Here is a 19,422-nt window from a genome sequence, read left to right as displayed (position 1 = left end):
GGATTTCATCCTGGGCTGAGTAATTAGTGTGTTTTGTTGGAGATCTCCCCAGCCTGCCCAGAGACATCTGCCCAGTGAAAATGCTTTCCTAAAATTTATTGTCAAAGCAAACTGTGAAAAACACGAGTTCCTTCTACAAATGAATGCTGATAGTCACATTAACTTACAGATATTAATCTCATAGAGCTATCACATTGTTCTCCCCAAGTATGCTATTCTTTAGGTTAATGAAAAATCCCATTTTCTTTTATTGTTTTATTTATGCCATGATTTCAAGTCCCCTTACTACCTGGTTTCTTTTTTATACATGCAATGCAGTTTGTCAAAAATTCTCCCTAAGCATCTCCATTAGTCATATTTAGTTTTACTTTTCTTTAAAAAGGAAACCCATCAACTTACTTCAATAAGAAATCTAATATTTCTAAACATTTTCATGTATTGTTACCTAGAGAACTCTTCTATAAGATCCCTATAAGATAAATTAGGCCCAAATGTCCATCGGAAGTGCTTAAGATCTGATTTTGATAGCACCTGAAATTCTTGCATAAGAAGAAAGGAAGATACAGATTGAAGAGGCTGAGGGAAATTTTGAGACCATTGACTTCCTGTCTGCCTGGTGCCAGTACATTAGCCCTTATCAAAGCTGGAAGAGCTGGTACAACACAGCCATTGTACGTATTGGATCAATACCTGGCAAACAGCCCGAAGGTCAGATAAAGTACTTAGGCAGGCAGTTTGCCAGGCCAAAGAGATGTCAAGAAAATCAATTAGACTCTAAAGAAAGAGTAGCAAGCTAACTAAAAATCCCATCTTAAAAGGCTCTCTGTATTTCAAAGGTGTTTTGTATACACTCACAATATCTTAATCTCGTTCATAAAATTACATTTGATAAGCAATTAAAACTACCTTTGGGTCACCTGAGGTCAACTCACAAAGATTGTAAACACCTGCACTATTCTAGCTTTGAAATAGCTTTAAAGGATGGAGATTTAATCAGGTTTTTTCAGGATATAAAATTACATAACTTTCGATTAATTTGTTCTTTTTCTGTATTGATTACTTTATGTATACATTTGGAATGCCAAAAATGCCCTTGCTATGTGAGCGTTGATAGACAATGTGGACTGTGAGTACTCCAAGGATGCCATGCCAGGTAGTTTACTTAGTAAATTATAGCTGTCTCAAGTCAAAAAATAGAAGGGGAAAAACAGGACTGATAGCTGTGGTAAATTTTTTCATCAGCAAGCAAAAGAAAGAAGCATAATGTTTACTGTGTGGAAGGCAGAAATATTCTTGCTATTTGTTTACCAGCATAATCTCTTTGTTATTTATATAGTCCGTTCTGTCCCGGGGACCTTGTGGGCACATTTTGGTATAAATAACGTGATGATGATTCTCTATTTATCTCATGTCTTATGATTTTCCTGGTATTGTTACATAATACACACAGATAATTTGTATTTGTAGGACGTATTTCTCGGCTTCAGGAAGTTTTTGCTCAGTCTCAGGGGAGAAATAATATTTAGGCATTTCAGTGACATGCCAATAGAGATTTACTCATAATGGATAATTATCAAGGGCAAATTTATTGAACTGTGCTAGGCAGTGACAGAGTGGAGAAACTGTGATAAACTGAACAGATTTCATGGAGCTTATAGTCCAGTGAGGTAAATAGGCAATACACAACATTCTAAAAATATATAAATGACAAAGTGTGATGAGTGTGATGAAGCAAAAAATAAGATGAAATGTGGAAGTATAATCAGTCATGAAGGCAGCAAAGAAGGAGGTGGTGTCAAGCATTTTAGGGAGATAGCCTACAAAACGTCTAGGCTGGGGGACCACTAAGGGCCAGATCACACAGGCTCTTGTAGGCCACTGCAACTTAACACCACCCAAGGCTACAGTTCCCTTTTATTTTCCTTTCTTTTAACTTTATGTTACTTTTCTGTGGTTGATACAATGTTAATTGCAATTACATAACTAGTAATAGTTGCTATTTTGGATTTTAAAGAATTTTATTGCAGACTTACATATTTGAAGGATTTTCCTGGATCCCTATGTCTGTAGATCTTTACCTCCAGTAGGTGGACCTATCTGGCCTTGACTTTTGGATGAACCCTTCATTTTATCCCCAAGCCTAGTGCACACTTGGGCAAAGTATTACCCTCACCCATGCAGTGATTCTGAAGCTTAGCCCTGAGCCAGTTCCGTGGCTCACTCAGGGTGGACACAGGAAATCTCAAATTTCCCAGGACTTAGCCCCTGAACCAGGCACCAGGATGTCTTAGCTGAGGTCCCCAAACCAATTGCCTGCCCATTTGGATACCTATCAATTATCCCCTACCTGATTCTCCACTTGTCATACCTTGAGTCCCAAGTTGCATCATGAGCTCCTTTGATCTACTTAATGGACTCCAATATAGTCTATCCTTTTGTCTTGGAAAGACTACCATGACTGAATTCTGCTTTGCACACTTTTGAACAGGTGGAATCTTACATAATGTTATTCTCTAGAATCTAGATGCTACAATCTCAGTTACAATAGCCCCAGTTACTAAGTTCTTTCCTTGCAAGGCTAAAAGGATCATTGAAAATAACAGTTTCCCTTTATGTATAAAAGCAATCCACTCACTCATCCTGATCAGGTAGTTCATTGACTTCAATAATTTTGTGAAAAATGTGAGCTTTATAGTGAGATGAGTTGGGCTATACCACTTACTTGCTATGTGTACACTTGAGCAAGTTATTTAACCACTCTGCATATCAGTTGACTTATCTGCAGGATGGGGGAGTTAATAGGACCAACCACCTCACAGAGTTGTGAGGATTAAATGATTAAATACATGTAAAACACCTAGAATGTTCCCTGGTACTTTATAAGCTCTTCATAAATGTTAGCTAGTTAGTTATAGAATTAGGATTTAAATTTACACCAAAGTGCAGAACACATGCCTTATCACATATTTTCCCCTAGCTTCTTAAGACAGACATCTGCAAGCTACCACCTTTGGACAAAATTCACCCAAAGAGTTTATAGTTTTTATGTTTTTAGAGAGTTGTAAAAACAAATGAAACAGCAAAGAAACAAATAAAAATATGGGACAGAGACCTATGTGACTTACAAAGCCTAAAATGTTTGTTGTGTCCTTACAGAAAACATTTCCTGATGGGTGGTCTAATGTCTTGTTCTGCATCTTACATGCTGTATGATTTGGGACAACATATTTTAAACTCTGAGCCCCTATTTTCTCATCTGCAAAGGGGGATTATAATGTCTATGTTACAAGGTTGTGTAAAGGCTAAAAATGACAGCATATGGGTGTGTACCAAGCATAAAGTTCTCTACGTAGTGGGTGCTTGTTAAATGTCAGACTCATTCCTTCTTTTTGCTTGTTGGAGTTATGTTGGCTTCTTTTACAGTATTATTTAAGCTATTTTTAATATTATAAAATTTTCAACATATCACTCTCAACAAGAAGCTTCTGAGGGGCTTCTGAGTGATCATTTACCAAAGAAAACTGGAATATGTGGAAGAGATTGGTGGTCTAAAGCCATTGTCATTTAGTCATTTTGGGGGCCCATGTGTGTTAGTAAACTCAGCTCTGTAAATTAGCTGTGAGCTTCCTGGGAAATGGTGAAAATAAGTGCAAAGCATTATCTGCCATCAAGGTCAAGTGGACATTTGGGTGAATTTAAAACAATATGTGAAACAGCTCAGCTTTTCTATTCTTAACTGCCAGGAGGCAAACTAAGGGTGTCAAAGAGAGAGAAGCCATTGTGAGGATGATGCCCAGGAGTGTTTTGGAGAGAGAAGGTGACTGCATGATCAGAGCAGGGCATTCAGAGGCCAGAGAAGAGGATCTGAAGACTAGTTGGAAAGTGCCACCTTTTAAGGCCCACAGGCCAGGGCATGTCCTTCAACACTGAGGGCAGCACTTGAGCAGCAGTGAAACGTGATTGGAGGGAGTGGACTAGGGAGCTATAGCCAGAATTAAGACTAGGTGTGGTGTGTAGGGCAGAATGATAATCTCATATATTCTAGAAGAGCAAGGGACCCAGGTCTAGCTTGGAATGAACATTTAAGTCCATTGTGTTTCAAATATGGATCCTTAACTCAAAATTTTTTCTATCCAGTTCAATAAAGGGTACTGGGGGTACAAGTTAACAGCCAGATGAAGATACAGAGAGCAAGCTCCCAAATAAAGGAGCTTCTATCCTTGTAACAGTTTATATAGTCCATTTTAATCTCTCTAAAAATTAGCTATTTAGAATTTTAAAACTTTGGGGCCTTTAAAAACTTTTTATTGAAGTATAATACATATATAGAAAAGTCAATTTTCACAAAATGGCACACATTCAATTAACCAACATTCCAATTAAGAAAGAGAATATCACCAGCATCTTAGATGCCCGCCTCATCCTGTCTTCCTGGTACCACCCTTCTTTAAGAGTAACAATTATACAGGTTTCCAGTAGAATAAATTAGTTTTGCCTCTTTTTGTTCTTTACATATGTAGGCTCTCACCATATGTGCTCTTTGGTGTCTGGCTTCTTCCACTTCTTTCACTGAGTTGGTGAGATCCATCCTTATTGTTGCATGTGTAGATATTCATTCTCATTGCTGTAAAGAATTCCCCTGTGTGAATACAGCATAATTCATTCATTTCCCTGTAGTTGGACAATTGGATAGTGTCCACTTTGGGGCTTTACAAATCCCATTATGATAAACATTCTGACGCATGTCTTTGGGCGAATATATGTAGGCTTTCTACTGCTGGTTCATAGGGTGTGTATAATTTAAGCTTTAGTAAGTATTGGTTTTTATGATGTGGTTGCATTTAAATTCCATACTGGTAGGTGTTTGAGGAGAGGGAGTAGGTGTTTCTAGGAATCTCAAACTATGATCCATTAAGGCAATCCAGGTGGCCAGATATGGTTGTGTTAGTAGCAACTGGATCATCCCTGGAGCCAAGGGAAATCAGAGAAGTAGGCAGATGGAGAAGGATGCCCTGTCAGGTACAGAACTGGGACAAGCTACCATTGTTGACTCACTCTTACTCTGAGGACCTTTTCAAAGTGACCTATTGCAGGAATTCGCTTAAACGTTGTCTTTGTCATATGAATGACAGTACAAGAATTGAATATAGAATTTCAGATAGCATCTATTAAACAATTCTATGTGCTAGGTTGATTGCCTGGATGGTTTCCTTTTCCTATTTGAATACATATTAAATATTAGCTACCTGCTAATGACAGGAAACTACTATCACTTAACCATCTTAATAGGTACTCAAGCTACTTCTGAAATTGAGTGCTTTGCACTGTTATTAACTGGAATATCTTTTACAAAAGACAAGAATGCCCAAAGATGGAAAAATATGGTACCTGAATTCTCTCACAAACTCCTTTCAGGTTTCTAGACCTGATTCCTGTGTGTGTGTGTGTGTGTGTGTGTGTGTGTGTGTGTGTGTGTGTGTGCCTGTGTGTGTGTGTGTGTGCATGCCTGTGTGTGTGTGCGTGCCTGTTTGTGTGTGTGTCTGTTTGTCTTCCCATGCACTATACCAAGTGATTCTTGAACACCAGCAGGGTGTCCAAAAACTCAACTCAATTCTGATGCTGTCTGCTCAGAGACAGCACTAGATTCCCCAGGTGAAGGACTCCATCCTACAAGACTGCCCTCCACCCTCAACTCCAGACTTCAGCCAGTCAAAGGCCCCAGGCTGTTACCTGTGCTTCTGACCAATTGGCTACAGATTAGAGTTTCTAACAACCTCCCACTCAGGTTCAGTTAATTTGCTAGAGCACTCACAGAACTTAGGCAAACACTTAACATTTACCAGTTCAATAAAGGGTACTGGGGGTACAAGTTAACAGCCAGATGAAGATACAGAGGGCAAGCTCCCAAATAAAGGAGCTTCTATCCTTGTGCATTTTGTGGCCTGCACGTACAAGCATTCTGGCTCCCCAAGCATGGAAGCTCTCTCTGAAAGAGAAGCAGGTTGCAAAAAGGGAGCTATGTTCCTCTCATGGGTTTTTGCAAAGGCTTCATTGCATAGTCATGATTAACTAAATCATTGGCCACTGGCTGTTTCAACCTCCAGCACCCTTCCTGGGTGGCATCCAAAAGTTTCATTAACATGACAAGACACCCATTTCACCTTTAAGACTCTGCAGTGTCTTCAGGAACTGTGGATGAAGACCACATATATCTGGGAAACATATATTTGGTCATCTGAATGGCCACATATGCATTTCTTATAATTCATTATATCGCAGTACTTTTTTTTAAATGGGAAGAAATATTGGTCCTTGATATTGTGGATGGGATATTATATCCTTGGACTTGGAAAACAAAAGTATCAAATCATCAGGTAGTTGGCTTCCTGAATTCAGAATACCAGGAAGTTACCAGAATAGTTTGGGGTGAGCTTATGTCATATCACTTGGAGGTCATGTCTCGACTGAATGCCACATAAAGTGGAAGCAATAGACATTATGTGGACTTCTGAAATTTCAGATTTCTTTCTGCATGGCACTTCTGTTAATAAACCAGAAATTTGAAGAATGTTTGAAAAGCAGCATGATCTCTCTCATGCACATACTTTGGAGTCATCTAGGCCTGGACTGGAAATCCAGTTCTGTTACTTATTAGCTAGAGGTGTGTGACCTTTGGATAAGTTACCTGCTCTATGAAATGCTGAGTTTCTTCATCTGTAAAGTTGGGATAATGATGCTTGCCCTGTAGTGCTGTTGTGAGGCTTAAGGGAGCTAATTTATATATTTCTGCAAATTCTCAGCCATTTAGCCTCTCCCTCTTTTGCACCCCTGTCTTTAGAGGTCAGGTGGAACTGCAACATGCAGCCCCAGCATCTAGACCCATAATACAGCCTGTGCTCACAGCCTGTTGCTGCCTGCCTGCCCTTCCTATCACAGCGCTTATCATAGAGGGCTATAGTTTTCGATTTACTTATCTCTATCTTTGACAGACTGTCACCTATCAGGAAGCAGGAGCCATGTTTGTCTTACCTCCAACACCTAGCAGAGAGCTTTGCACATAATTGAGAACAGTTTTTGAGCTCATCCTTATTCTTTGATATTGGAAGTTAGAAAAGAAATTCTTCATTTTGGTGGCATTCCTGGTACATGGAAACCAGGACAATCCAATAGACTCTTGAACACTGAGAAAAATGGCAAAGCTAAGCAGGGTGAGAGTAGGGGAAAAAAACAAACGAGGCTAAGCCAGAAAGAATATAATTATGTAGGTATGAAGGACATAAAAACATGCCCCAATGTGAGTCAGCAGCATAGTGCTGTTATTAAAAGTGTGAACTTGAGCCTAGGATGTATTAATAGATGTATGACATGCAGAAGCCATGGGGTAATCTGCCTGTTTTGACTTGGCATTTCCTGGGCACTTATTGAAGAGATGTGTAGTTTCCAATGCTCCCTATTTATTAGAAGGTGCAGTGACATTGAGGAGGACCTGGCTCGTGGACACAAAAATGGTCAAAGGCATCAAACATGCCTCCTATGCAGAAAGTTGAAAGCTGTTGTGATATTCACTTCAAGGGAGAAACTTAAACATTGAGAGTAGTGTGTTTTTCAGGATATTATGTAAAGACATGATGAATTTAAGGTAATGTCCATAGCTCATAGATCCAGAAATATTCATGAAAGGGTGTAGTGAATATTCCTTCCTGTAGGAAGCTGAATACCTGAATCTTTCCAAATAGACAGTTTTCAGTCCTTCCTGGGAGTTTCCAGAACTTGGCTCAGTCATCTAGTTTTATCACTCACAAAACTCAAGTGATTCTTTTTCTTGAACCCAATCTCTTCCTCTTTGATTTTGACAATATTCTCTGATTTTGGTCCATCACTCATAATTGGAGAATTTGAATGCCTTTTATATTTACTTCTTAAATATCTGAAATCATTAGTCATCTTCTTGCTGCAATTTGGCATCTTTTCCCTGGCCTAAAATTCTCTGACTTCCTCTGCTGTTGAGTCCTCTTTGTAATTCTCTGAACCTTCTCCCTGAGATCCACACTCCTTGAGAGGGAGCCTCATGACTTACACGGGGCATCTCGATCTAAAGGCTCTGATCAGCTAAAACACACAAATAGAACCTCACTTTCGATTTTGTTTTTGCTCATTTATTTTTCTTTCAAAAGTGGTTTCCAAATGTTTCTTTATTGATTTTTATAGCTAATTTTTTTACTCCTTAAGAGACTACTTATCATTGTTACATTTCTTTTCTGTTTTTATAGGGATAGTTTTCATTTAGTAATGGTAATTTTAAGTCTTATTCCCTCTGCTCCCATCATAGTATTGACATACATTTTTTGAGTAGATCACTGACTCCTTGGGCTCAGATGTCATTTAGACAATTTGCTAGGACAAACCTTGGGACGCTGTTTACAGAGCTGGTTGGAGGGCAGCCCTGCAGACTGGCTCAGAGGCAGTGACAATTATTCCAGTATAGTCTTTAAACCAGGTATTCCTTCACCCAAGAGTGATAGAATAAATTAGAAAATGAATGGGATGAATTGAAAACTTGTATTATCATCATGATAAACCATCTTTTATTTATTTACTGTCTATGTGGCTATTAATTTAGGATCTGACTCAATCTGTTTCTCCCAAAGTTGTATGGGATGCAGTTTAATATAACAACTGTGGCCTGTGGGTTACTGATTAGTTTTAGTTTTTAGTTGTCCTTTTTTTTGTTTGCATATTTAAAAAATGTAGGTTTAGATTAGAGCTTTTTGGCAATAATGATATCCAACTTGGTATTAGGCCACTGTAAATATATTTTTTAAGTTTCCTGAAGATCTTAAAATTTATTCACCATCTATTCATTTAACAAATACTTGTTTGGTATATATGCGAGGTGCTTAGGATAGAGGTGAAAAAGGTGAATAACAGGGATAGAGTAAATAATTTTTAAACTAGTGAAGGGAAATACTATAGAAAATAAATCTAAACAAAAACACTAATAATAATAATAAAGGCAAGAGTAACTGAGGCATAAAAGAAGGGTGGCTAACTATGTGAAATTGGAGGGAGTTTCACAAAGGAGGTGGCGTTTAAGCTGAATTTTGAAACTCACTTGGAGGAAGACATAAATAATTGAAGCAAGTGTATTTTATGTGGAATGAACAAAAGTGTGGAAAAGTAAGAATGCATAGGACTTGGCAGGCTACAAGAGTTCAGTGTGGCTGGAATTAAGTTTCAGTAGCCTGGTTTAGAAAACTAGGCAGGGGCTAGATTATAAAGCAAGAGTCTTGCATGTCAGGCTCAGGAGCTGGGACTTTATGCTGTGACCAATAAGAAAGCGCCTGCAAGAATTCAGACCTCACTACCTTTCATGTGGACTGAAATTACAGCAGTGAAGCCAGAGCAAAAGGCATTTATTTGTGGGAGATCATGGAGGTTGAATCAACACGACTAAGTTGTATATGATTGAGGGTGAGAGGAAACTGTCTAGGGGAACGAGGTTGGTAGCTTCGGAGATGGCGTAGTGGTTGTACCATTTTTGCAGAGAGGGAATGTAGAACTTAGTGTGAGGAGGAAGAAAGTGAGATTAGTTTTAAAAGACTGAAATATAGATGCCTATAAGGACACTGGGATAGAACTATCTAGTGAAAAATACAGGTACATTCAATGTTTGTAAAGGCTGTCTGCCATGGAATATTGCTTCTACACAGAGCTACACTCAAGGACAACTACCGTATGTAATAAAGAAATCAGGATTTTAATACTGAAATATTCCTGAAGAGGAACATGGCCTTGGAAAACAGTTTGATGAAAACAGGCCTAATACAGAGGGCTTCTTCATGTATTTCTTCAAACTGGTTTACAGGTACCTGTGAATGCCTTTTCGCCATGCGGATTGCATGGATGTGTTCTGCATGGCTCACATTGGCTCTGTTGTATTTCTTCACATCTGCCTAAGCTTTCACTCCAGGCTGTATTGATCAGACCATGCTCTTTGAATGCTTATATTTTTGTTTGCGTTAATTAAGGGGAGAATTTCTTGAGTTTGTTTAGGAAGGCAAAAAATTTACAACGGGTCACACACACATGCCTATGCTTGCATGCCTACACACACAAACACACACACTCACACACCTTGCGCCTTCTGTGTATCGTGCCCAGCTCCATCCCACTGTCAGCAGCCTGTGACTCAGCTGGGGAGCAGAGCCAAGGACACTGTTTTCCAAGTCCAGCAACTTGGTTTCTTTAAGTCTGCTTTTGACTTTTTAAAAAATCTTTTACCTACCACAGGAGGTTGTTATAAAGATCCAAAGAAATAATGCTTGTGAAAGTTCTTTAAACTATGAAGGACTGTACAACTATAAGAAGGTAAATAAGCCTAGAGAACTATTCATTTCCATTTCCAATACAGAAGTGTACCTGTTTGTAATTTTCTTCGTGCTGAGGATGTTTAGTCATAAGTGGGGCTGTGGGAAGACTTTTGATCATGCAGAATTTCTCGTGCACACACTGCTTAAAGAGACATTTATCTTTCTCTGACCTAATCCCTCTGTGTATTTCAATACCACTGAAGTTTCTCACAGGCTTTTACTGTTCTCACTACATTTTTACCATAATACTCTACACACATCCCTGAAGACCGTAATAGTGTATCAGATAATTCTGGAGCAAAAAAGCCCTGGGAATCTGCCGTGAGAATCGTGCTCCATGAATATGCTCTAATGTCATTTCTCCAAGTGTATTTAACTTAGTGTTTATTTACTTTCATGGTTTATTTTGATCGGGTCTCTATCAAATTGCCTTGTAAAATCCTAGAGCTCCGTACACACCACATTGTCTCCACCTGACATTTGTGGTGAAGCTGCCAAGTGGCCACAAGCAGGTGTTTGCAATCTCCCTCTGAGAATGCCTGGCCAGATGAGGTCAGAAACCTTATCCAGGAGCCACTGAAGCCTACGTATTTGGATTCCTATCCAGAAGTGATGGCAGTATGTCATAGCTGATTTTTTACATCTGGTAACTTTGGGCGTTAACTGAGTGAGAGCTGCAGTTCCTAATAGGCATCAAAGTGGTTATACTGGTAGATCAGCTTAAAAAGTCAGGACAGATTTTAAATATTCTAATGTGAAATTCCTGATGACAAAAACTCTTTTTTTTTTTTACCTACAACTGTAGCTGTCCTTGTTATTACACCTCACATTTGTATTTCTCCATTGGATAATGAATGCATGTGCCAACCACACTTGAACTTGACCCCAATGATCTAAGGAAATATTCATGGTGGTCTAGAGAAATCTTTTTAAGCAATCCTAAGTTGAAATAATTACTGTAAGAAAGCAGAGAAATGCATAGTCTGAATTTCCATGAGATAATACCTATTTGAATAAAAATTTCATTGGACCTTACTTAATTTTTAAAGGAAAAAAATGAAATATGCTAAATATTACATGGAAAAATGAAACACACTTTTCCATGCATTTGTAATTGACCAGAAAATGGCACAGAATATGTTCATATAGTTATATGTGTAGGAATTAATTTTCATTCATTTAAAAAAATTTTTAACCCAGTGAGTCAATTTTATGACTCCATTTGTGTGAATCAGAATAATTCTGAGGGACTCAACCCAACAAATGCAAGAATTTGGAAATTAATTAGCTTATAAAATTATATCTTAACAAAATAGAAATAGTTCAGAGAAAAAAATCAGTGGTGAAAACATCCTTCAGTATATTTAGCTTATCAAAATGTTCCAAATGACTCAAAATGTGGCTCTTATATATGTAAATATTTTCTATACTGCAGCTATATGTTGACAAATGAACAACATGTACTGTTGGTGAAGAGGCTGTAAGTGTCAAATACTAATTATCATGATTATGATTTGAACTTGTCAGAACTAACATCTTGAATCATGAAAAGGGTTTACAGAAGGAAGGGAGTGGAGCATATTACATGCTTGTTATTTGGTTATTATTAAACTATTGAAAATACACAAGTGAGGTACATGATAAAAGCCAGTCGTGTGATATAACTAATTATACCCATATTAAAGAGCTTTCTATGGAATACCACACTCTGCCTGATTCATCTGTTCTTCCTCCACACTTGTCTTGGGAGTTACTGCATGTTTTTTTCTAGATTTCTCACCTGTTTTGACTTAAAAAAGAAATATATCATCAGGTAAGAGGATTCTGGTCACTTTTTCTTCTACCTACATGGAGCTGGTTTAATGTTAAGAAATCTTTAAAGCAGTAAGTACTCACCAGGACAGAGGATAGGATTGAGATGTCTTTCCAAGCCTAACGTAATTTGGTTAGATTTTCCTTCATCTTTACCTAGAAGAGAATTACCTCTTTTTCTAGGCTTTCTCCCTTCCAATCAATTGCCTAACTTGCATAATTTTTATAAAACTTAGATCTCACTATCCATTTTACTCTCCATCTCAAAAGTCCTTGACTCATGGCCTTCTCCATAAAATCTTTCTGGAAAATTCCTCTGCTCTGTAGAATCCTTATTCTTTCATTGTGTTGCCTCTCATATGGCTGCTATGACCCTCCTAATACTTTGTGGCACTCGTTTGTCTGCACACTAGTATATCCTAGACTCTATTGTACTTTTGCTAGACACAGGGACTGGGGATGTCATTTCTGTATTCCCAGTACTTAGCACAGAGTTTGACCTAGATGGATTCTTAACAAATATTTTTTGACTATATAAAACAATGTAATTTACACAGTGTTCAAGGCTTCTCAAAATCTGGCCTACTCTTATCTCCCCAGCCCCTTCCCCTTGTTCTCAGCTCAGCTCCCAGATGGCAGCCACCCAGGATCATTTGCTGTTCCTTGAATACGTTGAGCACTGGTGAGCATTCAAATTTTTGCCCTGTGCGCATGCTGGTTTCCATGTCTTTTCTTGCTGAAATCTCATGCATCTGTTTCAGCCTGATTTAAATAGTTATATGTATGCCTAAATGTTGTTAGTGTGAGAAAACTCCTACCCTTCCCTTAACCCGACTAGAATTAAATTTGTCTCCTGTGTGCTATTCTGTAATTTGTTTAATCACAGTTGGCTTACATTACAGGTAGCTGTGCATATCTTGATTTCTCCTACTGGCTGGTGAGTTCCTTGAAGACAGGAACTATACTGATATACTCATTCATGGAAAGTATGCATTGGACATTTTCTCTGTGTCAGGTATTAATTTAAGTTAAGGGCATAATGTGGTGATTATAATAAACAGAATTCCTGTCCTCAAAGAGCTCATATTCCAGGCAGGGGAGGAAGACAATAAAAATATAAACAAATAATACAAAATATATCAGGTGGTGATAGGTACTCTGATAAGAAATGAAGTTAGAGAAGGGCACATTGATCATAAAAAGCCTCTCTGAAGAGGTGACCTTTGGGTAGAGATCTGAAGGAAATAAGGAGCATCTTGGTGGAGAAGCAGTCTATGCAGAGGGACTAGCAAATCCAAGGGCCCCAAAGTGGGGGTGTTTCCAGTGTTTGAGGAAGGACAAGGAGGCCAGGATGGGAGCATGGGCAGAGCCAGCTGGTGGAAGAAAGTAGGAGCGGAGGGCAGTGCTCTGGCAGGAGCCCAGATTAACGAAGGCCGAATATGCCCTGGGATACACTGAGATTTTACTCTAAATGACATGGAGAGCTTTTGCTGGGTTTGTAGATAGAAGTGCAACCTGGTGGGGCTGGTATTTGAAATGTGTCTCCCTGCTTTCTGTGTCTGTAGAATTGTCTGTAGGGAGTATAACTGTTCAAGCAAGAGGTTTTGGTGACTTGGACCAAGGTGACAGCAGTGGAAGCATTGAGAGGTGGTTGGATTTTGGACTTAATCCAAAGGAAGCGCCCACACTTTTGTGGAAAGATTTACTGATGAGACGAAGGAACTCAAAGATGACTGCAAGGATTTTGGTCTGAGTAAGTGGCGGCATAGAGATGTCAATTACTGAAATAAGGAAGACTGCAGGGCAAGGAGGTTGGCAGGGAAAAATCAAACAATCCGTTTTGAATAGATAAGGTTGAGATGCCTATTGACATCAAGGAGGCAGATTTGTAGTTAAGTCAAGAGCTCAGGGCTAGAGATAAAATTTGGGGCATTTTTTTTCCCTGTGAAGAGGCAATAATGAAAACTCTGGGACTGGATAAAGCACTGAGCCCAGTATAGATCATGAAGAGATTTTTAGGACTGAGTCTGCCAACTCTTTAGAAATCAAAAAGATGAGGGGAGACCTAAGATGGAGCACCTAGTGAGGGGTAGTGGCCCAGTAAGTACTCTGATTGACAAGTTGATTCTAGCCTGGGAGCAATTTCTCTCATGCTGCTTTGGATGGTTCTTAAGACAAGGAAGTAATAGAAGAAAATGGAGTGTTTCTGCCACTTGATCCTAAAGACAGGTTTGTATGTGTAGATGCCAGCCTGGAAAAGCAGCTCTATCCCTGCCAGATGTGGTTTCCTTGGGTTCCCATCTCATCGTTAAGGCAAGGCAATAATCCCACTCTGCTCCCTTGGTGCATGCCTCTACTTAGAAGGGAGAATGTTGTGGCGTATCACCTTTGCAGGGTTGCTCTCAATATTTATTTTAATTGATTTCACCTTTTTTGGGACTGTGTCATGATTTGGCTGGGATCAATTCTATGATGACATGGTGGTTCTGGGGCGACCTCAGGACACAGAGGTCTTTTCAGGACAGGAGCTCCATGTATTATCTCTGTCACGTTACCTAGGTCATGGCGACGTCTGCAACAAATCCTTCACTTGCTCTGGGTTTCCACATCAGGGTGTGTTACTGCCAAGTATTCCAAACAGCAAGTGTTTCTGAGGATGTAAATGAAGCCTGACTCATCATGAACTTGTGAACTCACCCTAGTCACTAGAGCAGATGGGATGTGAAAGGAGGTCAAAATAGATTCATCTCAGCAGTGTATCTGCTGACATTGTAGTAGGTACTTAACTGCCTCCATTCCCTCCCCACAGCAGACTGAAAACTACTCACGGTGGTGTAAAGCAGCTTCTCACTTCCTGCCATTGCATGTTTTAGCTTCAAGGTGGAGACTGCCATCTTACTACAATGGTTAATTAAACTGGCAGCATGACAGCCTAAGGGAGGAAAATGAAACTTCATTTCCCAGAAAACTATCAATTGTGCTTTAATAGAATGACAAAAAATGGTATAAAAATGAATAATTTACATGTAAAATTTGGTGCCTTTGGAGCACGTTTTATGATTTTCTATATACATTTGTCTTCTTGAGTAGGTATTTTCCACTATAACAATGAGCTTTATTTATCTGTCCTTAGTATCTATCTGAAGTTAAGTGGTAGAAGGAAATAAGTCATGTTAAAAGAAATTGTTGTCAAGAATCCACAAAGTATTCAATCCATGGGTATATATAATTATGCAGAATACACTTTTCACAATTAATAATGAAATGACTCCATGATACTTAACCTATGTACCCATCCACACATATATACATGGGTGTACAAATATGTATGCATGTGTATGTGTCAACACACACTTACACATATACACACATTGCAATGGATCTTCCCAGATAACTCTGTATGGAAGACATTGGAGATGGGTTAAGAAAATATTTTACAAACCTCATGCTGGCAATGTCATAAATGACCTTTTAAAAATGGTTGCCTACAGTTTAGAATTTAGAAAGGTCAGTGGGTAATTTAAAATTAAAAACCAAGTATATTTTTTACAACTTGTCCATGGTGGCAAGTTTTTCTTACTCTTTGTTCTGTGAACTTCCATTGGAAACCAGCTAGAATCAAAATGGGAAAAATTTAATAATTAAAAACAATCAACTGTTATTTAGAAAATTAAATTAATGACATTTGTTCATCATTAAAACCTGTAAGGCAGGCAGTTTTATCCTTTCCCTGCAGAAGAATAAATGGAAATTTAGAGAGGGTCAATTGTGTAACATAGAATCATTACAAATATTCAGCATTGCTGAGACTGGAACACAGATCTTATTCCAAGGCTATATTTTTCCCTCTACCCTATACTATAATCCAATGAATAGACAGAAACTGTTTTCCATGTATTTATTACAGAAAACTTAAAAATAGGGTTGAAATGTAAGTGCATTCTCATCTGTTTATTCTTCAGAACCTAAACTAAAAAAGAACACTGAAAGAGGGCACGTCATGGAACAGAAAGAAGCAAAGGGCCTTAGAAAAAACTCGGATTATGAACTGTGAGTGCATGTGTGTGTGTGTGTGTACACTGCCAGTGGTAGTGGTGATGGTGGGAACACATTGGAACCTGCTTCCTGGCCACATTCATCGTGATGGACCCTCTGAATCTTCAGGCCACTCTTTTTGCTGCCAGATGCCAACCTCTCCCTTCCTCTCTACAGCTTACTGGTGATGGTAACATTTTGGTGTACAGCAGTTTTTACAAAGTGAAGTTCTCCTTTACATACTCTTATCAAGCATTTGATAAGAATTGTTCAACCTGAGCACATTTTTCTCATTAAAAATAATATGTATGAAGATGACTTTTGCATGAATGTGAGCTGTTTCATGCTGAGAAGAGATTTTTCTAGCTTAATAAGCATTATTATTAATAATAATGGGCCAGCTGAAGGACAAAGCAGAAATTTTGTAAGGTAGGAACTGTTCTATTTCTGTATCTCTTTTTAAAAATGGTGTTTATTATTTCTGATTGAAATACTGAGAATTATGAAGAATAAAGCAAAAAATTGCCTATGATTTCATCTTCTAGTGATAACTACCACAAAATATTAATATACATATATATTTTTTTTCTATAGGTGTGTATGTGTGTGTATTAACTGGGCCCATACTATATGTACACTTTTGTATCCTGTTTTCTCGATCTCACAATTCATAGTATTTTCCAAGCATTCAGTGTTGTTTGAAAACATCATTTGTTTTATATTTATTGCACATATATATTGCTTAAATACATCTCCACCTATATATATACATTTATCTATTGCTTGCTTTACAGTATAAGTGACACTCAGATAAAAGTCCTTGTGCTAAAACCTTAGTCCTGCAAAAACAGTGTATATATAGGTCTATTTTTTTAAATCTCATGGAAATGTTTCTAGGGCCCTTTTTACTTGAAATTTTTCCATGGAATACAAATACAGTAAGGAAGAGACATACCCCTATTAAAGATTACTGTTGTGAAATAAGTTTCTGAAATGTTGGGTTCAGTGTAAGGGTAGAGATTTCTTTTCTATAGGACTTCTGGGTCCTTAACATGCAAATGTGCATTTGGAATTACTGAGAGAGATCAGATACTCAGTGAACCATTTTTCCAAAGATCATAAAGGAATTGTTTTGTGGGATTTTAGTTTAGGAAGCATTAAATATTATGCTGTCTTTTGATTCAAAATAAGATATTCTTTATCATGGTAACTGAAAACTAGTTTTATTAGTTGGAGTAACACAGGGCTATGCTGCAATAACAAATACACCCTGAAATCTCTACAGCTTAATGCAACAAATGTTTATCCCTAGCTCATTTCATAGTGCATGATAGGTCAGGCTTCTATGTGTTTCTTTTCCAAATAGTACTCCAGGGCCCCTGGTTGCTTCCAAACTCTAACCCTACCAGCTCTGAGGTTTTGCTTTCAGCCACTTAGATGAAATTGAACGTGGAGCCGGCACAACTGCTCTTAAATTTCTTCTTCCATTTTGACTGGTGAGAATTAGTCATATACCTAGACCACTTAGATTCATGGGGACTGGGAAAGGTAAGGGAGTATATAAATATTCAATGAATAATAACAGTCCCTGCCATACTGTTTTTATTTTAAATAAGTAATGGATGTTGGATTTTTTGAATGCTCTATTAGTCAGGGTTCTCCAGAGAAATACAACCAATATGATATGTATGTAGATAGTTCGATATAAGAGGAGATTTATTATAGTAGGAATTGGCTCACACAGTTATAGAGACCAAGAAGTCCCACTGTCTGCTTCAGCAAATTGGAGAACCAGGAAAAGCTGGTGGTATACTTCAGTCCATGTCCGAAGGTCTAAGAAGCTTTTGGCCACTGGTATAAGTCCCTGAGTCCCAAAGACCCTTAGTTCTAAAAGATTTTTGCTGGAATCTTTAGGATTTTCTATATATGAGATTATGCCATCTACAAAGTGACAGTTTTACTTCTTTCTTTCCTACTCTGGCAAATGTGTTTTGTGTGTTTGTACAAAAATATGTATTCTGCTACTGTTGGATGAAATACTCTGTGTATGTCTATTAGGTACATTTGATCTACATTGTTCAAATCCACCGATGGGAAATTGATTTTTTGTATGTTTATCTTACATATTGCAAATGTATTGAACTCACATGTTAGTTCCAGTAGTGTTTTGTTCTGTTTCATAGATTCCCTGGGAATTTCCATGTAGAAAATTATGTCACTGCAAATAGGGATAGTTTTAGGTTTTCCTTTCCAATCTGCTTTTTATTTCCTTTCTTGCCTTATTACACTGGCTAGATTGAATAAGAGTGATGAAAGCAGACACAAATGCATTGTTATGTTTCTTAAGGGGGAAGGAATCATTCTTTCTCTAAAGAATGATGCTAGTTTTAAGGTTTTTAAAATAGAAGCTTATGAAGTTGGGAATGTCTCCCTCTATTCATTTTTTCTTATTTTGTATAGTGTATTGTTGTTGAATTTTGTCAAATGCTTTTTTTCTGCATTGATTGATGTAATTCTGTGATTTTTCCTCTTTAGCCTATTAATATGATGGATTACATTGATAATTTTCAAATATTGAACCAAATTTTCATCCCTAGAATAAACTCCATTCATCCCTGTAATATAATTCTTTTTATATATTATTCAGTTCTGTTTGCTACTACTTTGTTAAGAATTCTTGTATCTATATTCATGGGAGATATTGCTCTGTATTTATCTTTATTTGTGCTGTCTTTCTCTGGTTGTGATATTAGGGTAAAGCTAATTAACAAAATGAATTGGGAAGTGTTTCTCCCTCTTCCTTTTTATTTATTTATTCCTGGAAGAGATTATGTATAATTGGTGTTAATTCATTTAAAATTTTTGGCAGAATTCTTCAGTGAAATAAAACTGGACCTAGAGATTTCTTTTTGGGAGTTTTAAATTTAAAATAAAGTTCCTGTAAAGTTATAGGTCTATTCAAATTATTTGTTTCATATGGGGTGTTTTGGTAGTTTGTGTTTTTTAAATAATTTGTTCATTTCATCTAAACAGTCAATTTCTTTTGTGCAGCATTGTTTATAGTATTTCATTACTGTCATTTTGATGTCTGCAGGATCTCTAGTGATATCTCCTATTTAATTCCTTATACTTTGATAATTTGTGCCTTCTCTGTTTTTATTTCATCAGTCTTTCTAAAGGATTGTCAATTCTGTTGATATTTTAA

At 37.7% G+C, this 19,422-nt stretch overlaps 1 long non-coding RNA gene across 1 annotated transcript in view; it reads left to right on the top strand.

Annotated features, from left to right (window-relative positions):
- LOC108391909 (uncharacterized) overlaps positions 1-18,985 on the top strand; it is a 146,066-nt gene extending 127,081 nt beyond the window's left edge. Inside the window, exon 4 of the long non-coding RNA XR_012133388.1 lies at positions 12,783-18,985. This is a non-coding gene — a long non-coding RNA (uncharacterized lncRNA). The remainder of the gene's footprint in view (positions 1-12,782) is intronic.
- The last annotated feature ends 437 nt before the right edge of the window (positions 18,986-19,422 follow it).

Source organism: Manis javanica, chromosome 7, assembly GCF_040802235.1.
Source record: "Manis javanica isolate MJ-LG chromosome 7, MJ_LKY, whole genome shotgun sequence".
Lineage (NCBI taxonomy): Eukaryota > Metazoa > Chordata > Mammalia > Pholidota > Manidae > Manis > Manis javanica.
Note: the sequence above shows the minus strand (reverse complement) of the source record. Positions and strands in the feature narration are given on the sequence as shown.